At 39.3% G+C, this 27,836-nt stretch overlaps 1 protein-coding gene across 2 annotated transcripts in view; it reads left to right on the plus strand.

Annotated features, from left to right (window-relative positions):
• The first annotated feature begins 8,034 nt into the window (after positions 1-8,034).
• Positions 8,035-27,836, plus strand: part of COL14A1 (collagen type XIV alpha 1 chain) — a 249,603-nt gene continuing 229,801 nt past the window's right edge. Inside the window, exon 1 of one of the 2 annotated variants that reach the window (XM_055349252.2) lies at positions 8,035-8,530. The gene's annotated coding sequence lies outside the window, so the exon portion shown is untranslated. The remainder of the gene's footprint in view (positions 8,531-27,836) is intronic. The other variant, XM_004047478.5, reaches the window with a different exon arrangement.

Genomic DNA, 27,836 nt, shown 5'->3' on the forward strand with positions numbered 1-27,836 from the left:
TAGAGTACCTAGTCAATGGATGAAACTGGACCCACATCAAAGCATACCATCATGAAATTTCAAAACACAGGAGACAAAAAGATTTTATAACCTTGCAGGAGGAGTAGGTTGTTGCGGAGACTGTTCACTCAGAGAGGACCAAAAGCCAGAATGGCTTCTTAATTATAGCAACAATGCAGGAAGCAAGAAGGAAGGGAGCAACACCTTTACCATTGTGAAGGAATATTATGTCTAAGCTAGAATTCTGCGCCCATTAAACTTGTAATGAAACGTGAGGGTAAAACATAAGACCTGAAAAATGTGTCTCCCTTCACCACGCACCTATCTTAGGATACCACTGGGGAATATCCTTATTCAACATGAGGGAATGACATAGAACTAGGAAGACATGTACAATTGAAAACAGGATATCCAGCACATGAGAGAAATAGAGAGAACCTGTGGAATGAGAATTGCGCCCAGGTAGAGAGGTCAGTGGCAACAGGCTGAATATTTTTGGTCCCCACCCCTCAAAGAACCATATGTTGCAGACTAAATCCCCAATGTGATGGTAATGGAGGTGGGACCTTTGGGAGCTGATTAGGTTCTGAGGGTGGAGCCCTCATGAATGGGATTAGTATTCTTCTAAGAGGAGATGCAAGAGAGATTCTCTCTCTCTCTCTCTCTCTCTCTCTCTCTACCACGTGAGGACGCATGAAGACAGCCATTTGCAAACCAATATGTAGGCCCTCACCAGACACTAGAGCTGTTAGTGTCTTCACCTTAGATTTCCCAGCCTTTAGAACTGTGAAAAGTACATTTGTGTTGTTTAAGCCACCCAGTCTATGGTATTCTGTTACAGCAGCCTGAACTGACTAGGACAGCAGCCATTCAAATTGAAGCAGCCTGGCGCAAGAGACAGATAGCTAAGAGCTGTCATCACCATGCCTGCTACTGTTGAACCAGCTTTTTAACCAGATCAAACTCCTGGAGGGTGTACTCAACCAGAGCAAGGGGATGTACTAGGAAACAGGGAGCCATCATATCCAGGAAATCAGAATCCAGTCTTGGAAAAAGGCAAAGGAACTTCTAGGTACAGTAGAAAAGCAAAGGCCAGGATGACAACCAAGCAGCAGCTCTAAGGGGGAAAATGTCCAAAGAAGGAAAAATGTCTAAAAAAATTTACCTGATGTAAATTATGGAACCCTGTACTGAGATGCTGTTGGAAGTAGTAGGAAGAACTAGCAAAAAGCAAAGAGAAAAGTAAGAAAATGAAAAAGCAAGGTAGTTTATTAACTTCAGGAAAAACTAAATGTAGAAAGAAAATAATCACTGATGCTTCCATATGAATAATATTCGCATATCATATGAATGAAAATGCTGAATATGGATTTAACCAAAATTGTAATCTAATCACATTGGGATGATAGAAGAGGAGAAAGGGAGATGGCAGCATAAGAGAGTCTATCCTTTCTGCCGTAATAGGAAATATGTAAATGATGTTTAAAATTGATTAATAGCGCTGGGCATGATGGCTCACACCTGTAATCTCAGCACTTTGGGAGGCCAAGGCGGGTGGATCACCTGAGGTCAGGAGTTTTGAGACCAGCCTGGCCAACATGGTGAAACCCTGTCTCTACTAAAAATACAAAAATTAGCCAAGCATGGTGGCGGGCACCTGTAATCCCAGCTACTCAGGAGGCTGAGTCAGGAGAATGGCTAGAACCTGGGCGGTGGAGGTTGCAGTAAGCCAGGATCGCGCCACTGCACTCCAGCCTGGATGACAGAGTGAGACTCTCTTTCTCTCTCTCTCTCTATATAATATTATATATAATATATAAATTTATGTATATTATATATTTAAATATATATTATATAATATATAATATATAATAATATTAATAATTTATTATAATAATAAATTATTAATATTATTATATATTATATATTATATAATATATATAATATAATATATATGTTATATTATATATAATATATTATATAATATATAATATTATATATTATTATATATATTATATATATAATATATTATATATAATATAATATAATATAATATATAATATATAATATATATAATATATAATACTATATATTATATAATATATATAATATATATAATACTATATATAATATTATATATAATATATTATTATTATATATATTATATATAGTAGTATAAATATATTATATTATTATATATTATATATATTATATATAGTAATATAAATATATTATATTATTATATATTATATATATTATGTAACTGATTAATAGACACATGGCAGTACATGCGTGTTACTTAGAAGTATGGAAATTTTGAAAGTCTCAAAAAAACTGCTAAGAGAGAAAACATACTTACTTCTGGAAAGCAAGACAGTATTATTTCTATTTTACAAGTTTTCAGTATTATATAACTTTAAAAATTATATGTATGAATTATTTTAATAAAATAATTAAAAAATTGAAATAGTCCATATCAGTTCTCCCAGCACGTCTGGAATCCAAAAGCCTCTTGATAGAAGTTCTTTTTCTTATTATGATATTGTTATTATTGGAAACAGTCTTGGCTTTTTGTCAGATGATATTTAATCTAGTAATATCTGACACTGACTCTTCTTGGGGATTTAAATGGGGCATTTAATTCATTGGATCTCAGTTTCTTCATTTGTAAAGTGAAGGGAGTTTGGCACATACCGTCATGCATTGCTCAACGACAGGGATACAGTCTGAGAAATGCATCGTTTGACAACTTTGCTATTGTGCGAACATCTTAGGATGTACTTACACAAACCTAGATGGGCTAGCCTACGGCACACCTAGGCTACGTGGTATAACCTGTTGCTCTTAGGCTACAAACCCGTACAGCATGTTACTGTACTGAATACTGCAGGCAACTGTAACACAATGGTAAGTATTTGTGTATCTAAATACAGAAAAGATACAGTAAAAACGTGACATTATAATTTTTTCTTATGGAACCACCGCTGTATATGCAGTTCTCTGTTGACCAAAATGTTGTCATGCCACTCATGACTGAATGTATAATCTCTTAGACCTGATCCAGCATTATTGTGCTATGAATAGAATCTTTTATGCAGAATGCATACGCTGATAGGACGCTGTCACACATGAAAAACTTGGCTGCTGTTAGGGTCATGACTTTGATCTGGGCCATGGAGCTGAAAAGATGAGGAATGTCTTAATCATTGGTTCAAGAACATGAAAGGCAATTGTGAGAAAGGGAGGGCTCCAGCACCCTAAAGGAAAGAAGAAGACAATATGATTTTCACCTCTGAATAAGTCTTAACCTTGCAGAGCTAATGTGTTAAATAGGGTGATGGACTTGAATGCAATCGCAAAGCAAAAACCCTGCAGGAGCGTGGGAGGTATCACTACATTGTTTGGAAAGAAGTCAGCACGCTATAGTGGAAAAAGCTCTGGCCTGGGAGTCAAACCATTTGAATTCTAGTGTTCACTTTGCTGTTAATACTCTGGGTAAGTTTGGACAAGCTCTCTCATGGCTTTTGTCCCAGCTTCAGGATTGGTGGAAGAAAGGTTGATTTGGTTGAGTTTCTTCCATTAATAGGGAAATAAATCAAATCTGGAGCTAATGGGGTTGTTCATGGACTGAGACAAAAGATTCAGGAAGAACAGGAGCCAGATGTCCTGGAGCTCTGAGCAGGGCTGGTATTCAAAATATTGAGCAACCAGGGTGGTACAGGGACAATCCAATCCGAATGAATGCTGGAAGCTACATTAGAGTGCAAACTAGAGGCCTGCAGCAAATCTCCAGGCTACCTCTTCAATTGTGGGATCAAAAGAGAGACCTGAGGTAGAGGTCCCAGGGAGGGGCGGGGAAGAGGATGTTCAGGGTGTTGGGGTGTTGGAGAAGCAGCTATTTACCAACTGATATGGAAATATTTTAATTTTTTTTTTTGAGGTGGAGTTTTGCTCTGCTGCCCAGGCTGGAGTGCAGTGGCATGATCTCGGCTCACTGCAACCTCTGCCTCCCGGGTTCAAGCGATTCTCCTGCCTCCAGCCTCCCTAGTAGTGGGGATTACAGGTGTGCACCACCATGCCTGGCTATTTTTAAAAAATATATTTATAGTAGAGATGGAGTTTTACCATATTGGCCAGGCTGGTCTTGAACGCCTGACCTTAAATGATCCACCCACCTCAGCCTCCCAAAGTGCTGGGATTACAGGCATGAGCCACCGTGCCTGGCCACATTTCAATATTTTAACAACTGGTATAACTGCTATGGTATGCTCCTGCTGGAGGTGAGAGCGCTATCTGGGTATTAGGAGATAGTGTTCCTTCAGACATCATTGTTAGGATAAACTGAGATAAAAGTTCAGGAAACATTTTTTTCTGCCCTTGTGTCCCACCACTTAGTACTCAGATTTGAGGGACAGAGTATCTCTTTGGCTTAGTTTAGAGTCTATGCTCACTGACTAGGGGAATAGTTAAAAAAAAAAAAAAAAAAAAAGGGCAAGCTGAATGACAACCCCCCTGCAACTGCATACAATGGATTGGAGGTAATTTCCTAAAGGAATTCAGACTTCTGCTACGGAGGGTGAGAAACGAAGTGCTTAACAGCTGGTACAGCAAAGACATCAGTCAGTTAGATGGGGGCATGGGTGCTTGACTATGAGGCAGAGTCTGGAAGACACTCTGCTGTGCTGGCCATCAACCCTCTGTTACCAGCTTTGCTATTGTAAGATCGGGGCAAATAGGGGTGTCCCAGAAGCAGGAATGGGGTAGTCAGCATGGATGGGGGATCATGGGAAAGGAGGTCCAGGACTTGGGCCATGGTTATTGCTCATAGATATGGCATATTATTATCAGCTGGAGCCTGCTTACTGGCTGAGTATGAGGGTAGAAAGGACACCAGACTGGGGGAAAAGAATCACAGCTGGGTATTACAGGGAGGTTGGAGTAGAACTGCAAATAATTTGTTCAGCTGAAACTGGGGTTTGCTACAGCTTGTGTGGTGGTATTTTTTGGTTATCACAATGCCTAGGAGATGGGTGGGTGCTACTGGAATTTGGTTGATGGGGCCAGGAATGAGGTAGTCATGCTGTCCTGCCCAGAATGTCAGTAGTACCTCTGTTGAGAAACATGGAAAGGAGAATCTTCCAGAAGGGGCAGCTGAAGAGAGTACAGTCCTGTGCAACGGGCAGAAGGGGGATAGTAGCAGTTTGGTTAACATAGCTGCCATTTATTAATTGTTGGTTATGCATTGGGTCCATAAACACATCTATTATTTAATCCACATGACAATCCCCTAAGATATAATTAATTACCCTCTTTTTTTTTTTGAGACAAGGCATCACTTTGTCACTCAGACTGGAGTGCAGTGGCACCATCTCAGCTCAATGCAGCCTGGAACTCCTGGACTCAAGTGATCCTCCCGCCTCAGCCCTTCAAGTGGCTGGGACTACAGGTGTGCGCCATTACACCTGGATGGGTTTTTTTTTTGTTTTTTTTGTATTTTTTTTGTAGAGACAGGGCTTCACCATGTTGCCCAGGCTGGTCTCGAACTCCTGAGCTCAAGTGGTCCACCTGCCTCGGCCTCCCAGAGTGTTAGAATTACAGACATGAGCCACTGCACTGGCTATCCCCTCTTTTTACACATGAGGAGTTAGGCTCAGGGAGGCAAAATAACCTCACCAATATGAGACAAGAAAGGGGCAGAGGTGTGTGTGCAGTCCTTACAGAGAAATAGGATCACAGTCATGTCACAGATTTGGAATGAGACTCTGGGGAAGAGTTGTGTCCTGAAATCAATTACTGTAAGAAGCTGGAATTTTTGGTTATGTTTGAAAAGGCCCCGGATGTTCATATGCAGTTTTTTTTTTTCTAGATTGAAGGAGGGAAACTTCAGTGGGGTCTTCTGGTCTTGTTTCTGTGATTCAGTTCTCATTACTCCACCAGAGTCTGAGGACTGGCCTTAAGATCAGTGTTGAATAACCACTCTCGAAGCTGACACTTCACACACAACTGCAACTAAATGGAAAACTGATTGAAACCAGCCATTCTGATTCAACATTAACTGAGGTTTATCTACATTTAAAGTGAAATGCAAGAAGTCAAAAGTTAAGGAGAGGAAGGAAGGATGAGTTAGAATTCTTGAAAAGGAACCCATTTTATATGATTACTTAATCAATACAAATCATCACATAAGATTTTTATCAAATATTATGCTTATTTGTGGGTTTTTGCACACATATTTCACATTTTAAAATCATCAGGGAACCTCCCATTCCCAATTTTCTGTATTTTTTTTTTTTTTTTTTTGAGACGAAGTCTCGCTCTTGTCCCTCAGGCTGGAGTGCGATGGCGTGATCTCGGCTCACTGCCACGTCCGCCTCCCGGGTTCAAGCGATTCTCCTACCTCAGCCCCCCAAGTAGCTGGGATTACAGGCGTCTGCCACCACACCCGGCTAGTTTTTGTATTTTTAGTAGAGACGGGGTTTCACCATGTTGGCCAGGCTGGTCTCGAACTCCTGACCTCAGGTGATCCACCTGCCTCAGTCTCTCAAAATGTTGGGATTACAGGCGTAAGCCACCGCGCCCGGCCAATTTTCTGTAATTAAATGATTGGAACCACCCCCTTGGTAAAAATGAACACAAAAGTAAATTTTTATTAGTGAAAAGGGGAATCAGAATATGAGGATGATAGACACTTGTATGGGGGCAGAGGGAAAGAGATCCAACTAAAGTGGTGATTGTCTTCAGGAATAAACACTGCATTTCAGGAATTCTAATCCCTACGTGTGGATCTAGGGTGCATGTGTGTCTTTCCAGATCCCGCCTCTCCCAAACCCCGCGTAGACACTAGGTGGCGCTCTCCCTTTGCAGTCCTTGGAGTCGGAGCGGGTCTCCTAAAAAGCTGCGCGGGCCGCCTGGCCTAAGAGAATTGCGTTCAGTGAAGCGCGGAAGCCGAACGGCGCCTTGCTGCGGCCGCGCCCTGTGGCTGAACTTAGGCCAATTCCGAGCGAGACCGAGACGCGGGGCGGCGGTGGGGGCTGGAAGGGGCCTTCCACTCACTCCAGCCGCAGGACCCCTGCTGCAGCTCGGAGCACGCGCAGCAATGCAAATAACACATTCGAGGAGAGCAGAGGAGGTGGCTAGCCGCAGCTTGGACAGTTGGAATGTCGGAGGGACTACCCTGCAAATCACAGCCCTTCTATCGGGATTCTCAGCTGGGCATGATGGAGGCAAATTTGGAAACCTAAGAGTACCACTTGCCTTCCTCTCTCATTGCTCCATCACCAGCCTTTGGTGGTGGTGAAATATTCTTTTCAGTTTTCCAAAGCAAGGAAGTATTTTCTCACAAAATAGGGTTTTGCTGAATTCTCAGTTTCCACCCACCTTCCGCCTAACATTTGTAAAGAATCGGGCATGCAGGATGGGGACTATGGGTCAAAAATAAGTAAAGGTGTTGACTCTTCTAGAGGGCCCACCCAGCAGGTGAGCGCGCGGGACAGAGTCTCCGGAGAGCCAGCGCCGGGCCCTGGTGGCCTCCTGTTCTTCACATCTCAAGGCAGAGCCTCTCAAAGAGTGGCCTGCAAGGATCTGAACCACCAGGGGGTGTGATAATTGCAGAGTCCCTGGCCTTACCTCAGGCTCCTTAAACCAGAATCTCTGCGGGTGGGGAATCAGCAGGTTATGAGGTACAACCACACGAAATTGCCTACATTCGTCCTTTTGTAACCTACAGAAATGTCCATTTCGATACCTCCAGCTGATTCCCCTGCACCTTAAAGTTTGAGCATCGCTGCTTTGGCGTTTTAGAGCCCTTGGACTTGTTCACAAGAGGAAGAGGGAGAAGAGGAGGCTCGAAGGGGGCCTTTATAGTGGATACCTGTTTCACTCGGAGCTCAGGGTCTTTGACGCGGGAAGGCAAAGTCTGTCTTTTGGAAATGGGGAAGTGGGCACACAGCACCTGAGAACAGGAGGGCTCGAGACCTCCCGAAGAGAGCAGGGGGCCTGGTTTGGGAGCTTGCAGTAGCTTTTGCCCCAGTGGAAGGGAAAGAGCCTGGCTCGCTCTCGGCGCGCCACATCCGGCTGCCGCGCGCACCTGGAGGGACCGCCAGGTTCGGGGTAGGCGAGCGCGTGAGCGGCACGGGGCTGGCTTCTCCACATCTCCGGTAGGGCGGGGATGGGGGAGAGGAGGAGGAGAGAAAGTGGGGGCGTTATGGGCTTAGGCCTGCCTCCCACCTCCCCACCTCCCGCCTCCGCGGCCACCCTCCGCTCTATAATTGGCTGCCGGCGGGCCTTCCTTTCCTCTTATCTGATTCTGGGCTCTCAGCTGGAGAGGCGGAGGCAGCTCCAGGAGGCTGGGAGTGGAAGCGCAGCGGCAGAAGGAGAGGGAGAGAGAAAGAGAGAGAGGCTAATTAAAAAAGGATACTCCGAGGGAAGAGAGCAAGGGCGGTGCGCCGCCAAGGACCAACTAGCGGCGGAGCTTCGATCTTGCCTAGGCGCGGAGAGCTCCCAACCTGGGCTGGAACCTTGCCCAGCACAGGTCAGTTCGTCTTTCTCTGCTCTTCTTCGGCTCGGCTTCGAAGTCCGTTCATGAGCAAGGAAAGGTGGAGGCAGCGAGCCACCTGCAGACGCAATGCAGTTCCATGGACTTTCTTTTCACGCGCGCGCCCAGAATGGCCTGGGGACCTCTGGGACGGGATGGGACGGGTGCTCCTGGATGCCTTTTCGCGGGGTTCACGGTGCAGGGAGATTAGAGGCATTGGGTGATGAGAGCGCAGGGGTAGTGGAAATACCATGTGCTGCTCCGGGAAGCTTTTCCCAGTGTTTGAGTGACGTGAGCGTGTGGCGGGAAGAAGCTGCGTTTGGCTGCGGGACAGTGGCGGCTCCAGCATTTCCATATAGAAGGGGCTTAACAAAGGCGGTAATTTGGGTGAGATCCGTCTTGAAGGGCTGTGTGTGCATAAAGAACACGCTGTTTTTATTTAGCTTGTGTTTGGGATAGCTTGGGAGAGCTGCTGATGGAGATCATAGGGGACGAAACTCACCCAGTCACCTGTTGGCTCTGCTACAGATTTGGGTAGCTGAGAACCAGGCGCTGGACGCAAAGGGAAACAGCTAGGTAGAGCGCGATGATGGAGGATGGGGACAGTAGGCGCTCCTCCACCTCTCTGCGCCGGGAGGCTGGGATGCTTCGTGCGTTTTGCTTTGGTGCCAGAAGCCAGGAGGTTGCGGTTTTGAGAGAGGCACCGCCAGGTTGTAATATTGGAGAATCCTCTCCGCTTTGGCTTGCCGACCTCTCACTTGCCCCCTTTTATCTCTCTGACACCCCCCGCACCCCGCGCCCCCTCAGGCCTCCTATTACACAGCGCCTGGGCGGATAGGCATCCGGGGCAGCTGGGCTTTGGCGCATGGGGCCATTACAGTGGCCTCGGTCCTAGGGCAGAGCCTGGAGGCCGCCGGCAGGTCCAGGACCACAGGTGCTCAGATCTTGGTGCTGGGTTCTTGGGTCCTCTGTGACTCAGGGTTGCTCTGCTAAGGTCCAGGAGGGTTTTGGACCTGTCCTTACGGAAAGTTCCGTGTCCAAATGAAGCTTGTATGCAGCTCTCACATGGGCCAGGATTTCCCCCCAAACATTGCTTCTCAGAGTCCCATTACTTCTGCAAGTTTTGGAGAGTCCTCTGTTGGCAGCAGCTGAAGGGGGTGGGAGTGGGGGCAGGAACAAGAGAAAGATGGGAGTAAGTCTTTGGTGGCTGTGGAGAGGAGAGCAGAAATGAAAATGGATTTTCCTGAAACTCCCGTTAAAGGCCTTGGGGCCCCTCCTCTACTGAGGGACAGGGAGGGCACTTTTTATAATACTTGCAGTAGGTGATAGAGAGGCTCTATTGAAACCCAGCAAACAGGCTTTAAGCTGGATGCAGTGAAGGACCGGTGTTCTGTTTCTGACAGCATGGTCCAGTCTGCACATAGAGAACTCACTGGTAAATTTAGAATGAGTGAATGAATAAGTGAATGAATGAACAGCATGTGGATATTTGGTTTTTCAGAAGAGTAACTTGGATTCCTTTGAACCCAAGTGCTTCGCTATTATAAGGTAAACTTCAGGATAGTTTTGTTTGCTTGTTTTTAAAACAGCTTTATTGAGATATAATTCATATACCTCTCAATTAACCCATTTAAAGTGTACAATTCAATGATTTTTAGTGTTTTCACAGAGCAGAGTAAATCCACAATTTTAGAATATTTTAGCACCCCAAAAAGAAACCCTGCACCTATTAGCAGTAACTCCCCATTTCTCCCTAACCTGCCGCCGTGTCTGTATGGATTTGCCTATTTCGGACATTTCATATAAATGGAAGAATACAATATGTGGTCCTTTGTGACTGCTTCTTTTACCTAGCAAAGTATTTTCAAGGTTCATCCATGATGTACAGGCTATCTTTCTTATTCTCTCAGTAAATACTGGGTATCCATCCTCTCCTTCTCCCTGGGGAGCCCTGAGCCAGGATAGACCTGAACCTCCACTGCAGCCCTGACCTCCTGTGGGTCCCTTTGAAAGGACAGGCGCCCCACTGGTAAGGCCTCTTAGTAATTCCCTGGGAAGTATTCCTTGGAACCCATCAGGATTCCTGGAGCAGTTTTGGATGGATCCCAGCCTTCAAGATTGATGGGAGGAGCCTCTTGGCACTTATCCTGCTGCGAACCGTCCAGCTGAGGATTTCAGAGAACTCTTGGGGCCCTCCACGCATGTCTTGATTTTTCAGAATCAGCCAGGGCTGCTCTTAAAAATGGGCCGAACAAATCGATCTGATTTGAGAGGCTCTAGGGAAAGCCCCTAGCTCATTAAGAAGACCTCTTGGGGAGTCTCCCTTTCAATCTTAAATATTTCCTAGTGTCACACAGTAAAACACAAATGTCTTTTGCTCGTTTTCAGTTGACAGCCTCTGCAGTGATACCACTGTAAAGCCACATTCGCAGTCAGTGTTATCTAAACCCAGCCAAATGACTGCTGTTTTCCTGGCCTGTCTAGTGTAACCTAAGATCCCTTTAAAGGACGAGAGCCTTCCTAGAACTGCTGCATGATGGAGTGGTGCTGTTTGAGCACCACTGAGTTAACAAATTATCTGGGATTATGATAGTCCATTGAGAACAAAGTTGTTGGTAAACGAGGTACTAGTTGATCCCCCCAGGGAACTGACAGTGGAGTGGAGGGAGAAAGTTTAAAGGAAAGTGATAAAAATAAACTTTCTTCTTGGCAGGTTTGCCCCTAGATAGTGCTGGATGTTAGGAAAATAATCATTCTCCTTGACTTCTTCTATGAGTAAATAAAAAATGGCAGGGATCCAGTTACTTTTCTGTATACACTAAGCTTTTGTTGTAGACCAAACTGCATCCTGTTCCTGTGACGTGTGTGTGTGTGTGTGTGTGTGTGTGTGTGTGTGTGTGTGTGTGTGTTGGAAATGTTGGCATATTTTTTGCATACTTACTGGGTATCTGCCTTTTTCTCTTTTAGAAACACACTTAAGTCTCCCAATTACTTGGAGAAGCAAATAATATTCCTCCTTTAGCGATCACTGAGCTTCAAGGATAAAAAGTACCTTGTATGGGATCACAAAGCCAGCAAGTGACAGAAATATGATTAAGAAAAGTCTATATGGGGCCAGGTGCAGTGGCTCATGCCTGTAATCCCAGCATTTTGGGAGGCCGAGGTGGGTGGATCACCTGAGGTCAAGAGTTCAAGGCCAGCATGGCCAACATGGCGAAACCCCATCTCTACTAAAAATATAAAGATTAGCTGGGCATGGTGGTGGGCACCTGTAATCCTAGATACTTGGGAGGCTGAGGCGGGCATTGAGAATATAAAAGAGAGTCTATAGGAAGTTCTGAGCGTTCTTTAAGTCAAAGTTTAGAGCCTAGACTCCCCATTTCCTCCAGGTAATTTTTTTATTAGTGGTCTTGTTGCACTTTTCTCTCTATGGGCCTTTGTTGGAGCTACCCTGAAAGGTGTCTCTGTGAATTTTAGAGAGCAATGTTTTGCCTCATTTCTCCTAGAAATTATCTGAGTTGCTTACAAAAATTGGTCCAGAGGTAGGTTGCGCTTTGCTAAGTCCATTGCAATGTCTTAGGGTGTGTCTTTATCTAGGAGCAGTCAGAGGGCCCTTTATTGGATAAAGATCTATTCCTGGGTGGCCTTTTGTCTCTGGCTTTTGCAAAGAGGAGCACATTTAATTGATGTCTAAAAATGATAATTTGCTGCAGGTTGTTTGCTTCTGTTCTTCCTTCACTTCCCAGCCCTGCCTCCTGCCATGTGCTGGCACTGTGCTAAGCATTCAAAATACAGTAGGGAATAATATGCTTTGGCAAATGGAAATGCCAATAGCTAACTATGGGGTAGTGTTCAATGCTACAGAATGGAAAATAAAGATTACTACTATAGGAAACAGGAAGAGCACCTGACCCCAGACTTGGAAGATCAAGGAAAACTTCCTGAAGGAAAGGATGTCTAAACTGAGATGTAAAGCTACCCTTTATACTGATTACAGATGTACATTGTAGTTAAAAACAGTCTCCCATTTATTTGACAGATGAACTATGTCAGTGTTTGAAAAAAATGAAGAGAGGAAAAAAAAGCCAGGTGAAGAACATTCTTGTGTCAAGGAGCTGTCATTCCAGTTTGCCATACTTTTGGAATGGCTCTACCTTCTGTCATTTAGAACATACAGCATGAGTTTAATACTGATTGAGCAGCTGTATAACTGAGGCTAATTTTCAGTCAAATTCCTTGCGTTTGAGTGATTCACAGGGGTGCTGCTAACCTAATATAGTTTTTCTGTAAATTAGAAAAAGGTAGCCCCTCTATGCAAACCTATGCCATTGGGAGAAGAAAACAGTTCTGTTTTATCTGGATAACACAGCTTTGCACTAGGGCACACAACTTGGAAGCAGAGTGTCTGCCAATTTCAAGTGTCATTGACCCTAGGCCAAGTGTAAATTGTTTAGTTCATTAACTGAGAGCTGTACACACATTAGCCCTGGTCATTCAGTCATTAACTATTAAATCAATCAATATTCACTGATTGCCTATGTGTGTTGAACTTTCTTGAATATGGGTTAGACTGCCCATCTAGATGTCTGATAGTACCCAAGATCTAGAAGGTTAAAACAGTGACTGAGGCCATGAAACTAGCTGGAGAACCTCAATAAGATGAGGGACAGATGCAGTTCATCAGAGGCCTGGTTGGTGAAGGATCAAGTTTGGTGCTACTGCTGGTTGGTGCCCACCCACAAACTGTTACCTGCCTCTGATAAGACAAAAACTACACGATGATGTAAATCAAATATGTCAATAAGCGCACTGTTCACCAAGCACAGTTAGTTCAACGGAGATTATCATTATTTTTTCATAGCAAAGCTTTTCTGACGAAGGAAGCAAAAGAATACATAGACTTGCATATTGGCATAGGCTCCTTATCTCAGTTCATAGACCAGCTACTTTGAGTAGCACCAATCTAGGCAACATTGGCCCACATTTGGCCAGAGAGGTCATCTTGTATCCTTGCTGCCTTTATACTGTTTTCTTTTCTCTCTTTTCCCCTTATTTTTTCTTTGTTTCCTCTGCCTCCTCATCTTCCTCCTCTTCATCATTTTCCCTTTTCTTCTTTCTTCCCTTATTCCTACTTTACTGTTGCTTTCCCCTTCCATTTGATGTTTCTCTCTTAAACAAAAATCACTGTGAATTTTAGTCAGCTTTTTGTCTTTTAAAAAGCAAAATAAAGAAAGCCTAAGTGTACAAGGAAAGAAATGTAAAATGGAAACATCACTAACTTGGAGAAAATTAAAAGAATTGAATGGTAATTAAAATAAAGATATGCCAATAAATTAGAAAGCCTGGATGAAATGGTTTCTTTTTTTTTCCAACTTTTGTTTTAAGTTTGGGGATACAAGAACAGGTTTATGACATAGGTATATATGTAATGCTGAAGTTTAGGGTATGAATGATCCCATCACCCAAGGTAGTGAGCATAGTATCCAAAAGGTAGTTCTTCAACCCTCACCCCCTTTTTTTTCCTTCCCTTGCTGTTAGTCCCCACTGTCTGTTTTCTCATCTTTATGTCCATGTGTACTGTTTAGCTCCTACTTATAAGTGAGAAAATGTGGTACTTGGTTTTCTGTTCCTCTGTTAATTCACTTAGGATAATGGCCTCCAGCTGCATCCATGTTGCCACAAAGGACATGATTTTGTTCTTTGTTGTGGCTGTGTAGTATTCCATGGTGTATATGTACCACATTTTCTTTATCCAGTCCACCATTGATGAGCATCTAGGTTGATTTCATATCTTTGTTATTGTGAATAGTGCTGTGATGAACATACGAGTGCATGTGTCTTTTTGGTAGAATTATTTATATTCCTTTGGGTATATATCCCTTAGTGGGATTACTGAGTTGAACGGTAGTTTTTTAAGTTCTTTGTGAAATCTCCAAACTGCTTTCCACAGTGGCTGAACCAATTTACGTTCCTACCAACAGTGTATAAGCATTTCCTTTTCTCTGCAAATCTGTTTTTTTTTGACTTTTTAATGATAGCCATTCTGATTGGTGTGAGATAGTATCTCAATGTGATTTTGATTTGCATCTTTCTGATGATTAGCAATGTGGAGCATTTTTTCATGTTTGTTGGCTGCTTGTATGTCTTCTTTTGAGAAATATCCACTCATGCCCTTTGCCTACCTTTTTAATAGGGTTATTTGTTTTTTGCTTGTTGAATAATTTAAGTTCATTATAGATTCTGGATATCAGACCTTTGTTGGGTCCATACTTTGCAAATACTTTCTCCTATTCTGTAGATTGTCTATTTACTCTCTTGATAGTTTCTTTTGCTGTTCAGAAGCTCTTTAGTTTAATTAGATCCCACTTGTCAATTTTTGTTTCTGTTGCAGTTGATTTGAGGACTTAGTCATAAATTCACTGCCAAAGCCTGTGTCTGGAATGGTATTTGCTAGGTTTTCTTCCTTTTTTCTTCCTTTCTTTTTTTTTTTTTTTGAGACAGAGTCTTGCTCTGTCACCAAGGCTGGAGTGCAGTGGTGCTATCTCGGCTCACTGCAACCTCCGCCTCCTGGGTTCAGGCAATTCTCCTGCCCCAGCCTCCCTAGTAGTTGGGATTACAGGCACATGCCCCACCATGCCCAGATAATTTTTTATATTTTTAGTAGAGATGAGGTTTCACTGTGTTAGCCAGGATGGTCTTGATCTCCTGACCTCATGATCCACCCGCTTTGGCCTCCCAAAGTGCTGGGATTACAGGCGTGAGCCACTGTGCTCAGCCGGTATTTGCTAGGTTTTCTTCTAGGATTTTTTATAATGTTAGATCTTACATTTAAGCCTTTAATCTATTTTGAGTTAATTTTCATATATGGTGAAAGGTAGGAGTCCCATTTCATTCTTCTGCATACAGCTAGCCAGCTATTCCAACACCATTTATTGAAGAGGGAGTCCTTTCCCCATTGCTTGTTTTTGTTGACGTTGTTGAAGATCAGGTGGTTGTAGGTGTGTGACTTTATTTCTGTGTTTTCTAACCTCTTCCGTTTTCTGTGTGTTTGTTTTTGTACCAGTACCATGCTTTTTTGGTTACTGTAGCCTTGTAGTAGAGTTTGAAGTTGGATAATTTGATGCCTCCAGTTTTGTTCTTTTTGCTTAGAATTGCTTTGGCTATTGAGGCTCTTTTTTGGTTTTGTTTAGAATTTTTTTTTTTCTATTTCTGTGAAAAATGATGTTGGTAGTTTGATAGGAATAACATTGAACCTGGGTATTGTTTTGGGTAGTGTTCTTTTTTTTCTCTTTGAAACAGAGTCTTGTTCTGTCGCCCAGGCTGTGTTTTGGGCAGTATTCTTATTTTAATGGTATGAAATGAGTTATTTTTAAACAAAGTACAAATTACTAAAACTGATTTTTTATTATACAGGAATTATGAATAAAACATCAGGCACAAACATGTTGAAAAAGTTGTTAAAAAGTAACCTCTCCAAGAGTACTGAACTCTCCCCATGGTTTTGCAATTGAATGCTAATGAAAATGTAAAAAAATAAAAATACCGTGCTAGTATAACTGTTCCAAAGTACAGTATAGAGAAAGAAGAAAAAATTCTGTTATTTTTTATAAAACCGGAAAAAATAATACTGATATCAAAACTTGACACAGCATAATAAAAAAGAAAAGCTACAGATTAATTTCACGAATATTGATGTACTTATTGATATGAATAGCATATTAGTAAATAGAACCCAAAAGAATAATTCACAATGATCAAGTTGGGCTCAAATTTTACAGGTAAGTTTAGTATTAGAAAATGGATTAATATAATTGTCATGTTAAAAAGTTAAAAGAAAAACGTTAGAGGATCTTCTTCATAACTACTACAATAATTTAACATTTTATTTCAGATTAATAGCTCAATAAAGTTTACACAGATGGAAATATACTAAACATGATACATTTATATCAGTATATTTGTGTTTGTCTTCTCTAACAGTCTATCTAGCCATGTGTCTTCAAAATCAAAGTCATGCCAAAGAAGCATTGCTATTAAAAATAAGAACAAGACGAAGTTTCCAGGATAAATATTCTGGAGATAGTAGCCAAAGTAATAAGAAAAGGGAAAGAAATGAAAAACATAAAATTTGGAAGGTAAGAAGAAAGATATCATCTACAGAAAAAATTAAGGAAATCAAGTTTACAAACTTTAAGACTTTGAAAAAATGTTAAACTATTCAAGGTAGGTTACAAAATTAATATAAAAATAAAATTGCTTTACTATAATTAATAAACAACTTGTTTAAAAGTGATTAAGAAAAATCCATTAACACAGGAAATAAAACATATATGTATATAATATGTAGAAATAAACTCAAAATGTCAAATTTATATAACTCTTTAAAGTGCTCATGAAGAAATGAAGATGACTGACTTGAATAAACAAAGAATATATTCTTTTTTGATGTAAAGATGGACTATTGTATAAAAAAGGTCGATCTACCTAAATCAGTCTACTAATTTAACATGATCCCAATTTTGAGGAGTTTTTGGTACCTAGTCAAAAATAATCAGAAAGAAAACTTAAAAGAAAATATTAAAACATATTATAAAGTTTTGATATTTACAATTGCTTAATAGTCACACATAAATAGAAAATCGATAGATTCGAAAATAAAATATAGCATTGCTAACCTGTGAGCAAAAGGTAAATTATTCTATAAGTGGTATGGGACTAATTGGATAGACATGGAGAATAAAAGTTAAAACTTTTTCATTCACATCAAAATAAGTTTTAGATGATCAAAGATTTCAATTTAAAAATTGAAAATGTAAGAATACTAAAAGAAAATATAGGAAAATGCTATAATTCCAAAGGAGAAAGAGACTTATATGCATGCCATAAACCATAGGAGATACAAAAGAAAAAAAATAAATATTGGGCAACGTGTTTTATCATATATGATGGAAAAAGAGCCACATATTAAATACAAAAATTTCTCATAAAAAGATGAACACTCCTAGCTGAGTGTGGTGGCTCACGCTTGTAATCCCAGCACTTTGGGAGGCTGAGGAAGTCAGATCACTTGAGGTCAGGAGTTCGAGACCAGCCTGGCCAACATGGTGAAACCCTGTCTCTACTAAAAATACGAAAAACAGTTGGGTATGGTGGTGCACGCCTGTACTCCCAGCTATCTGGGAGGCTGAGGCATGAGAAATGCTTGAACCTGGGAGGTGGAAATTGCAGCGAGCCAAGATTGCACCACTGCACTCCAGCCTGGGTGAAGTGAGATTCCATCACAAAAAACAAACAAACAAACAAAAAACAGATGAACAATCCTATAGAAAAATGACCAAGGATATGCTAGAGAGTTCACTGAACAAAAGACAGCTTAAGTAAATGAAAGATGTGCAGTCATACTTTTAGCCATGGTGATGTTATATGTTGAACTACAATTTTTTCATACATGAAAGAATTTGCAAATATCAGAGCCAGCGAGTTTATGGAAAAATAGACACATATACTTTTGGTGGTATATAAACTGGCATAATCTCTCTGGAGACCAATTTGGCAATATGCATTAATACTTTTTTTTTTCTTTTTGAGACAGTGTCTCCCTCTGTTGTCCAGGCTGGAGTGCAGTGGCACAATCTTGGCTCACTGAAACCTCCACCTTCCAGGTTCAACTAATTCTCCCACCTCAGCTTCCTGAATAGCTGGGATTACAGAAGCGCACCACCACAGCCTGTCTAATTTTTGTATTTTTAGTAGAGATGGGGTGTCACCATATTGGTCAGGCTGGTCTCGAACTCCCAACCTCAGGTGATCTGCCTGTCTTGGCCTCCCAAAGTGCTGGATTACAGGTGTGAGCCCTGTGCCCAACCCATTAATACTTTTTAAAAGGAATAAGCATACTTTATAACCAGCAGTTTCACTTTTAGCAAACTGTCTTAGAGAATATTTGTCCATGACTTTTTTGAGATTTTGATTAAAATTGCTTTGAATCTATAGATTATCTTAAAGACATTCTAACAGAATACTTTTTTTTTTAACCCATGAACATGGTGCACTGCTCTATTTAGGCTTTCTTTCATTTCTGTCAGTAATACACTTTTGTATTTTGGTATTCTGAAGAGTATAGAGGCCTTGCATGTCATATTAATTTCTAACTATTTTATGTTTTTGATGTCATTGTAAATAAATTTAAAAATTTTTTCTTTTTATTTTCTGCTATTATATAAGAATACAATTGATTTTTTGCTGACTGATCTTGTCTGTCAGTCTTTCTAAATTATTAGTTCAAGTAGGGTTTTGTTTTTGGTAGATTCCTTAGAATTTTCTGGTAAACAATCCTGTTGATTGTGAATAGAGTCAGTTTACTTCTTCCTGCCCATTCTTTCTGCCTTTTATTTCTTTTTCTTGCCTGATTGCACTGGCTAGGACCTCTAGTACAGTGTTGAGTGGAACTAGTAATAGTTAACATCCCTATTTTATTCTTGATCTTAGGAGAAAAGCATTCAATATTTTACCATTCAGTGTGATACTAGCTATGGAGTTTTCACTGATGCCCTTTATTAGATTGAAGAAGTTCCTTTCTATTTTTAGTTTGCTGAGTTTCTTTAAAATCCTGAATGTGTATTGAATTTTGTGAAATACTTTTTGTCCTTCTATTTAGATTACACGCATACACACACACTACATATATATGTATAAAATCTCATGCTAAATGATTAATGGATATTATCTTGATGGTTAGCCTTTTTCTCCCTGAGGGAAGAAACATACTAAACATGCTAAATGATTTAAAAATATTAAACCAATATTACGTTCCTGTAATAAACTCTACTTGGTCATCATTATTATTATTTTTTACATTGTTAAATGCTATTTGATAATATTTTGTGAAAGATTTTTATATCTATGTTCATAAGGGTTATTCTGTGATTTTTATTTTTTGTGATGCTGTCTAGTTTTGATAAAAAGGTTATTTAGGGCTGGGTGTGGTGGCTCATGCCTGTAATCCCAGCACTTTGGGCAGCTGAGGGCGGCAGATCACTTGAGGCCAGGTGTTCGAGACCAGCCTGGGCAACATGGTGAAACCCCCATCTCTACCAAAAATACAAAAATTAGCCATGTGTGGTGGCATGCACCTGTAGTCCCATCTCTTCGGGAGGCTGAGACAGGAGAATTGCTTGAACCCAGTAGGAGGTTGCAGTGAGCCAAGATTGTGCCACTGCACTCCAGCCTGTGTGACAGTGAGAGTCTGTCTCAAAAAAAAAAAAAAAAGGTTATGCTAGCCTTCACCTGTGCTTTCAGGAAGAGTTTGTGTAGGATTGGTATTATATTTTCCTTAAATATTTCATAGAATTTGCTAGTGAAGCCATCTGGGACTGTAATTTTCCTTGTGGAAATATTTTTTAATAACAAATTTAATCTCTTTAATAGATATAGGGCTATTTGGGTTTTCTATTTCTTCATGTGTCTGTTTTAACAAGTTGAGTATTTCAATAGTTTATTTCCAAGTAAGCTAAATTGTTGAGATTATTGGCAAAAAGTTATTTGTATTTTTCCTTTTTAATTGTTTTTTAGTTTGTGAAGTAGGCAGTTATATCCTCTGTTATTCCTGGTACTGTTAATTGTGTTTCAATCTTTGTTCCTTGATCACAATTCCTAAAGGTTTTTAAATTTTATTAATATTTCAAAGAAGCAAATATTGGTTTTGTTAATTTCTACTAATGTTTTCTATTTCTTTAGTATTTGCTTTTATCTTTATTAATCACTTCCTTCAACTTAATTTGGATTCAGTTTGCTCTTCTTTTTCTAGCTTCTTTAGGTAAAAAATTGGATCATTGATTTTAAATCTTTCTTCTTTTTTATATCAACATTTAAACCTATAAGTTTATCTCTCTTTAGCTGCATTCCACAAATTTTCACAAATTGTACCTTTATTTTCATTCCCTTTCAAACATTAAAAAATTTCCATTGTGATTTCATCTTTGACTCATTGATTATTTAGAAGCATATTGTTTAATTTTCAAATATTTTGAATTTATAAAGATATTTTATTATTATTCTTTTTTTTTTAATTAGATGAGGTCTTTCTGTGTTGCCCAGTTGTCTCAAACTGCTGGGCTCAAGCCATCTTTCACACCTTGACCTCCCAAAATGCTGGGATTATGGGTGTGAGTCACCATACCCAGCCTATTATTCATTTCTAATTTAAATCTATTTTCAGAAAACATACAGAGTATGTTTTTCAATCTTTTGAAATTTATTGAGTTTTATTTTATGGCCCAGAATATGGCCTATTTTGTTAAATTTTACTGTTACACTTAAAAAATGTACATTTTTGCAGTTGTTGGATGTAATGCTCAATAAATATCAACTACTTGATAGAGTTGTTCACAACTCTATCAATATATCTATATACCAATATATATCTATCAATATATCTATATACCAATATATTGTCTAATTGTTCAACCAGTTCTTGAGGAGTGCTGAAATCTTCAACTTTGCTTATTGCTTATTTCTTTAGTCCTATTAGTTTTTGCTTTATGTATTTTGAAACTCCATTATTAAATTCATACATATTTATGATTAAGTTTTCCTAATTCAGTGATCTTTATCATTCTGAAATGTCCAGGATTTGAGGGCAGTTTTATGCAGATTTTGCTCCCCCTGCCCCCACATTGTGTCTCATTCCATTCTGACATTTCCCTTCTCAATATCTAGTTTCTCTAGTATTCCTGAATTCTGTTCCCTGATGCTTTATGCCAGTAAGACAGCAGCTTTCCCCCTGATTTCTGATCACCATGCCATGCATAGTGGGGAGTTCCCTCAGAGAGAAAAAAGCTAACCACCAAACTAATAGTAACAAAACTAGGTCTTCTTTATTCCTAATTTAGAGTTTTTTCCTCCTATGTCATGATGCTAACAGATAAGTGTAATAATTGCTCACTTCCTCCAGTACTTTTTAAGTAGGTCTCGTTAGCTAATCTTGAAAATCCTTCTTTTATGATTCTGGATGTGAGGAGGGTAGTATTTCAATAGTGAGAAGAAATGAGGAGGAATATCTTCAAAGCCAACACACTGGATGATACATTAAGCCTATTTCTTTTGTTGTTGTTTTTTTGGTTTGTTTTTTAATCTTCAAAAATGTGTAACCTAGATCATCAATTGACTGTAAAATTCTCTTTCTATAAAGTAGATATGAACATATATGTAAAATGTGGAGTTGAGGAAGGCATCCTAGAGATCATTTTATCCAGTTCCCTTGCCCCCAAATTCAGGAATCCCTTTGATAACATCTCTTATGAGTAAAACTTAGCTAGCTTCTGCCCCAGAATTTCTAGTGACAGAGAAGAAATGCTTCTAACTGTTAGAGCTGTTACAGAACTCCTGTGGGTTGGGAGCATCCCAACTGATTAGAGTTCTGTTTTCAGAAGCTATGCAAAATAATACTGTTTTATCTTCTACATAAAACTCTTCTAATATATGAAAACTTCTGTTATGTGTCTCTGATTCTTATTTTTCTTTGGTATAAAATATGCTTAAATATCACCATTTCTTTCAAGTCTTCTTTGCCTGAACTTGTCAATTGTAACTGCTGAGTCCTTTTTTAAGCCTATGAATTACTCGAGTCAGGTCGCCCATGTCTTCATGTGGTTGATCATTTCAAACCTGTATAGAGCTATCATCTGGAGAATGATAAAAATGGCTAGAAATGTATTTTGAAAAGTGTAAACTGGTTCACTCTTGCAAATAACTGTTGCCTCTGTCATTATCTGGATATTCAGTTTTTGCCTAAACTTTTTTGCCAAGTTAGTCCCACAACCTTAATGTGATAGAAGAGATAAAGTCTTCTTGATTCTCCTTCCTTTTTTAGCATCTGCTCAAGTATAAAATTCATTATGATTCCCCTTTCCTTTTTTGTTCTTTCAACATGTTGCGATCATGCTACTAATTAGAAATTTTTGAGAGTTATCTGTGTTCTAAGTAAATTAATTAAAATACCACAATCATCTTAAAAGGTAGACATAGCCAAGTGCGGTGGCTCGTGCCTATAATCTTGGCACTGGGAGGCGGAGGTGGGAGGATTGCTGGAGCCCAGGAGTTCAAGACCAGCCTAGGCAACAAAGTGAGATCCTGTCTTTATAAAAAAAAATTAAAAAAACTAGCCAAGTGAGGTGGCATGGGACTGTAGTCCCAGCTACTCAGGAGGCTGAGGCAGGAGGATCTCTTGAGTCTAGGAGTTCAGGCGTGCAGTGGGCCATGTTCATGCCACTGCACTCCAGCCTGGGTGACAGAGAGAGATCCTAAAAAAAACCCAAATCAAAATAACAACAACAATAAATTAATGAATTAAAAAATAAAAGATAGATATTATCTCACACATTTCATTGATAAAGAGCAGAGAGTGGTTAAACCAGCTAGCCAAGGACCTATATATAGCAAATTATCACCACAAGTGGCTTCCTCACTCACAATTTTCTATTCATACCACCACCTGTGCTACCTTTCTGTTCTGTTTCATACTTATTTCATTCGGTTTTGCAATATGATTGCTGGCGATCTTGCTTTTCAAGTAAATTGTAAGTGAGCTCACCTAAGTTTCACTTTTCAATTAATCTTTTTTTTTTTCAATTAACTTTAAGTGAGCTACCAAGGGGAAGATATGGTACGAAGGTTTGTATGTTTCTTATTATCAAGTACAGTGCTTTGGTTATATAGTAGGACTCTTAATAAATGATTGTTGAAATGAACATTTAATACTATAAATAACAATCTCCCTCAGGGCATGGAGTTGCTGGATATATGGTATACCAAATAACTAATAAGAATTTCATTTAAGTTTATGGTTTATTTTTTGTAAGTCACCAACGATTGAATACAATATTATCCAAGGTTTGTGTGTATATATGTGTATAAATCTCAGCGTGAGAGAGAGAGAGTGAGTGTGTGTGGTTTACGAAAACGTTAGGATAAATATTTAAGGAATTTTGATAAAATTGGCTGTATGTTAGTCTGGGAATTTTGTGGATGCCTGTAAGCATTGCTTAATGCTTACACTTTGGGCCTTTGCTCGTTATTAAACTTATCTGGACAAATGAGATTAAATAAAACAAACATATGAGTGGAAGGGCAAATTAGCACTAATGGGCCTAGTTTTATGTTACTGATTGTAAAATTATGACAGTGTTTTAAGAGCACTTGTATTAAACATTATCAACTTTCCATAAATTTGGCTTATACCTTCCGAATAGAGAATGAAGTAGCCATTTCTAACATGACGTTTTTAAACAAGAGCAAAAAATCAAGGCAGAGTTATTTGTTTTGTGCAGGCTTTGGGGCAAAGTTTTAACAAATTAGGTTTGACATTTTGGTAAATGTTAAACTATCTCATGGCATTTTAATAGCATTGGGATTTTTCTTGCCCTTACTTTACTGTCCAAAAGTTTGGGGACTTGGCAGAAAAGCTTGGGAAAACTGCAATTTCACTTCTCCCAATGTGGTATTGCTCATCCTAACTTAAAATAAACAACAACTAAAGAAGAATTTATGCTGGGCACAGTGGCTCATTCCTATAATCCCAGTATTTTGAGAATCTGAGAAGGGGGAGTTGCTTGAGCCCAGGAGTTCGAGACTAGCCTGCACAAGATGGGGAGACCACATTTCTACAAAAAATTTTTTAAAAATCAGGAAGGTGTGGTGGCACATGCCTATAGTCCAGCTGCTTGGAAGGCTGAGGTGGGAGAATCACTTGAGTCCAGCAGATTGAGGCTGTTGTGAGCCATAATTTCACCACTGCAGCCCAGCTTGGGTGACAGAAGCAGACCCTGTCTCAAAAAAAAGGAAACAAAAGAAAAGAAAAAAAGGGTTTTAAAGATAAGCTATGGTTACAATGCTTTTTCCATATAAATAATGCCCAGTTTCCAAAAAAAGTTGCCAAGACTAGCATAGCATTTATTTATTTAGTTAAAAAGTACATGAGATGCAGATTAACCTACAATATTACATGTTAAGTATTGCTTCAAAACACTTGGATGCAGGAACTGCTTTGATGAGAACAGAGAAAGGCTATTTGATTGTGGCCTTTCACAACAGGAGAAAAAGGTTCCTTTCCCCTATGTTAAAGAGGACCTTTTTCTTCTACATTAAAACAGTATTATGGGTATCTTTTAACATTTTTTAATTTAATTTTTAATTTCTTTTTGTAGAGTCAGAGTCTCACTGAGTTGCTCAGGCTGGTCTCAAACTCTTGGGCTCAAGCGATCTTCCTGCCTTGGCCTCCCAAAATTCTAGGATTACAGGTGTGAGCTACCACACTTGGCCAGGGATGTCTAATGTAAGTCTCCTGATCTGAAAAGGAAATTTTTTTTTTCTCCAAAAAGACAAACGTGGCCTGTTTTTTTTACCTTTCTTTTCCTTGCTTTGTTCTGATTGAAACCTCTGGTTATAATGTTTGGAAAAGGAAATCTTAGAATATTTCATTGGAGTTGAGTGATTCTGCTGCAATATGTTTCTTTGGGTGTGGTGGACAGCTCTCTGTGTGACTGGCAGATTTACTGAATGTTTTGATTTGATAGGGCTGAAGCCTGCTGCCATATCTTTTCAAATTCTCCTGCACTCATGCCTTCTGTCTACAGAAGAGCTGCTTATACTTGTTTGGATAATCCACTAATCTTGTTTTACTTGACTTTGTAGGGTTAGGGTTATATGTATACCCTGGGGCTTTTCCTCCCATAGTTCATCAACTTTTACTAACCATTTTCCCAATGTCTTCTGTGTTCTGATAAATTAATCCAGGCTATAATGCTATGTAGATGGTAGTCACTTAAGATGTTGACTATTCTTTTAGCATGTACACTGAATATATTGCCTATTCCATTAGGAATTTTAAGGAATTTCCAGTATGTGAATTTGTTAATCTAAGAAAACATTCTTTACTAATTAGCATTTTGGTGGTAGGCCGGTAGGGGAAGATATATTTTGGACCCTAAGCACAAACTAGTACGTTCTTTAATTTTTATTGCAGGACCTTAACTTGAATATTTGTATAATGATCAAAGTATATGGGTCTCCCTTTTATTGGCAACATGAAAGAGTTGTATACTAGACTGTGATTGGATATTTAAAAAAAGCTTAGTTGTCAAAAATTTTTTTATGAATGGTTGCTTGAAGGAAATATAATTAATTTATTCCTTTAGATATACCATATTATTTTGAAATAAAACCCAAGTATCAGAGATTTAACTACGTGAGTCATGTTACTTTGAAAGTTTATGTAACTATGCTTTGCTGCATTCATCAGAGGCTTTTGCACTTAAAGCTACTACCTGAAAGCTATATTAATCTACCCCACTCATTCTATTCACAGAATTGAATGATTGTAGGAGTTACAGAACCCAACATCCCACTTGATACAGTTTTTCCTTCACACTCTCCAGACTGAAAGGATGCAAACAGGATTGTTTGAAGATCTTCAGGCCTAGCTCCAGTCTAAAGCCTGATTGGCATATGCCTTACCAGATTATAGATGTTGTTTCAAAGAACAGACTAGTGCAGTATCTCTCAAAAGAACAGCATCCAGGACTGGGGGAAGTAGCATAACAGCAATTAAAAAATACTTGGGATTGGCTGGGCACAGTGGCTCACGCCTGTAAACCCAGCACTTTGGGAGGCCGAGGTGGGCGGATCACAAGGTCAGGAGTTTGGGACCAGCCTGGCCAACACGGTGAAACCCTGTGTCTGCTAAAAAAAAATAATAAAAAACAAAAAAATTGGCCGGGCGTGGTGCACATGCCTGTAATCCCAGCTACTTGGGAGGCTGAGGCAGAAGAATTGCTTGAACCCAGGAGGCAGAGGTTGCAGTGGGCTGAGATCGCACCACTGCAACTCCAGCCTGGGCAACAGAGCGAGACTCCGTCTCAAAAAACAAAAACAAACACACAAAAAACTTGGGATTTAAATAAACAATATGGAGTATTTTTTAAAGCATTCAAGGGGGTCAGAGTCTCCACGCTTTGTAAGCTAAGAGATAGCTTGTACTCTGCTTGGTATAATCCCTCTCATGGTGGGAATTTTATCCGGATATTCCATTATCAAAGATGTTGAAATGGTAATAGTATGGAGATACTAGATAAATGTAATGTGACTTAAAATATCATTGTAATAATAATTTTTAAAATACTCATACTCTTCCATTTGGGGGTAAATGACACCTAGAATAGTATTCTCATTCTTATTCCTCAAGAAGAATTAATATTCTTTTGAGTCCTGTAATCAGTCATACCTAGTTTTGAGTTGCAATTAGGTAACTTCAATTGATGTGTTTTTATTGTTGCCACTGGAGACATATATCTGTAGTAGAGAAAATTGTAGGAATTTAAAGCTGAACACATTTTGATAAATGATAAGCATATAACAAGGAGTGTTTGCACTTGATTAGTTTCTTAGGAGTTGGACAGAAACAATCTTGAGCTGTCTCTCTTGTTGTTCAAGAATATAAAAAAACAGTAGCTCAAATGTAGTATCATTATTAACGGAATCTTATTTAAAGAATGATATGTCATTACTATCTCTATTTGAAAATGGCTTGGCCTGAAAGCCAAAGCCATTATAATTACATTAATGTTTTAAAAAAGCGATAATTGCCATAATAGGTATGAATTATTTCTATATTTCAAAGATAGATTAATACTAGACATATCAAAATATGTTAACTACACTGAGAGGTCAAGATGAAATACGGACATTCCAATGAATGAATTGTCATAAAGGCAAGGTTCAGCATCCGTTCTTGATTAAAAAAATATTCTTAGTAAAAAGACAAGAACTTTTAAAAGTTTGACATAACATATCTGAACTCAACTACCATTAATATTCTTAATGGTAAAATATTTCAGGCATCCCTAGTAAAATAATTGTTTTTAAACTACTAACCTATACAGTAAGAAAAAACACATCAATTGCAAACAATGCAGTTGTCAACTTGGAAAATCCAAGAGATTAAACTGAAAAAAATATAAAGGTAGCAAGAATTCAGAATGGTGGTCCATTAATATATAAAATCAATATCTTTTCTATATTAAAAACGAATCTATCAGATAACAGTGTTGGAAAGAGTCCATTAATAATAGAAACTAAAAAGTTAACTAGAAATATACTTTGGGGTAAGAAAGGCCATTTTACCCATGACACTGAATTAGAAACCATAAAGAAAAAGATCAAGTCAGATTTCTGACCTTAAAAAAAATCTTAACCCAGTAAATGAAATTGTCAGGCAAAAAACAAACTGGAAAAATACTAAGTATATATG

Source organism: Gorilla gorilla, chromosome 7 (assembly GCF_029281585.2).
Source record: "Gorilla gorilla gorilla isolate KB3781 chromosome 7, NHGRI_mGorGor1-v2.1_pri, whole genome shotgun sequence".
NCBI classification, from domain to species: Eukaryota; Metazoa; Chordata; class Mammalia; order Primates; family Hominidae; genus Gorilla; species Gorilla gorilla.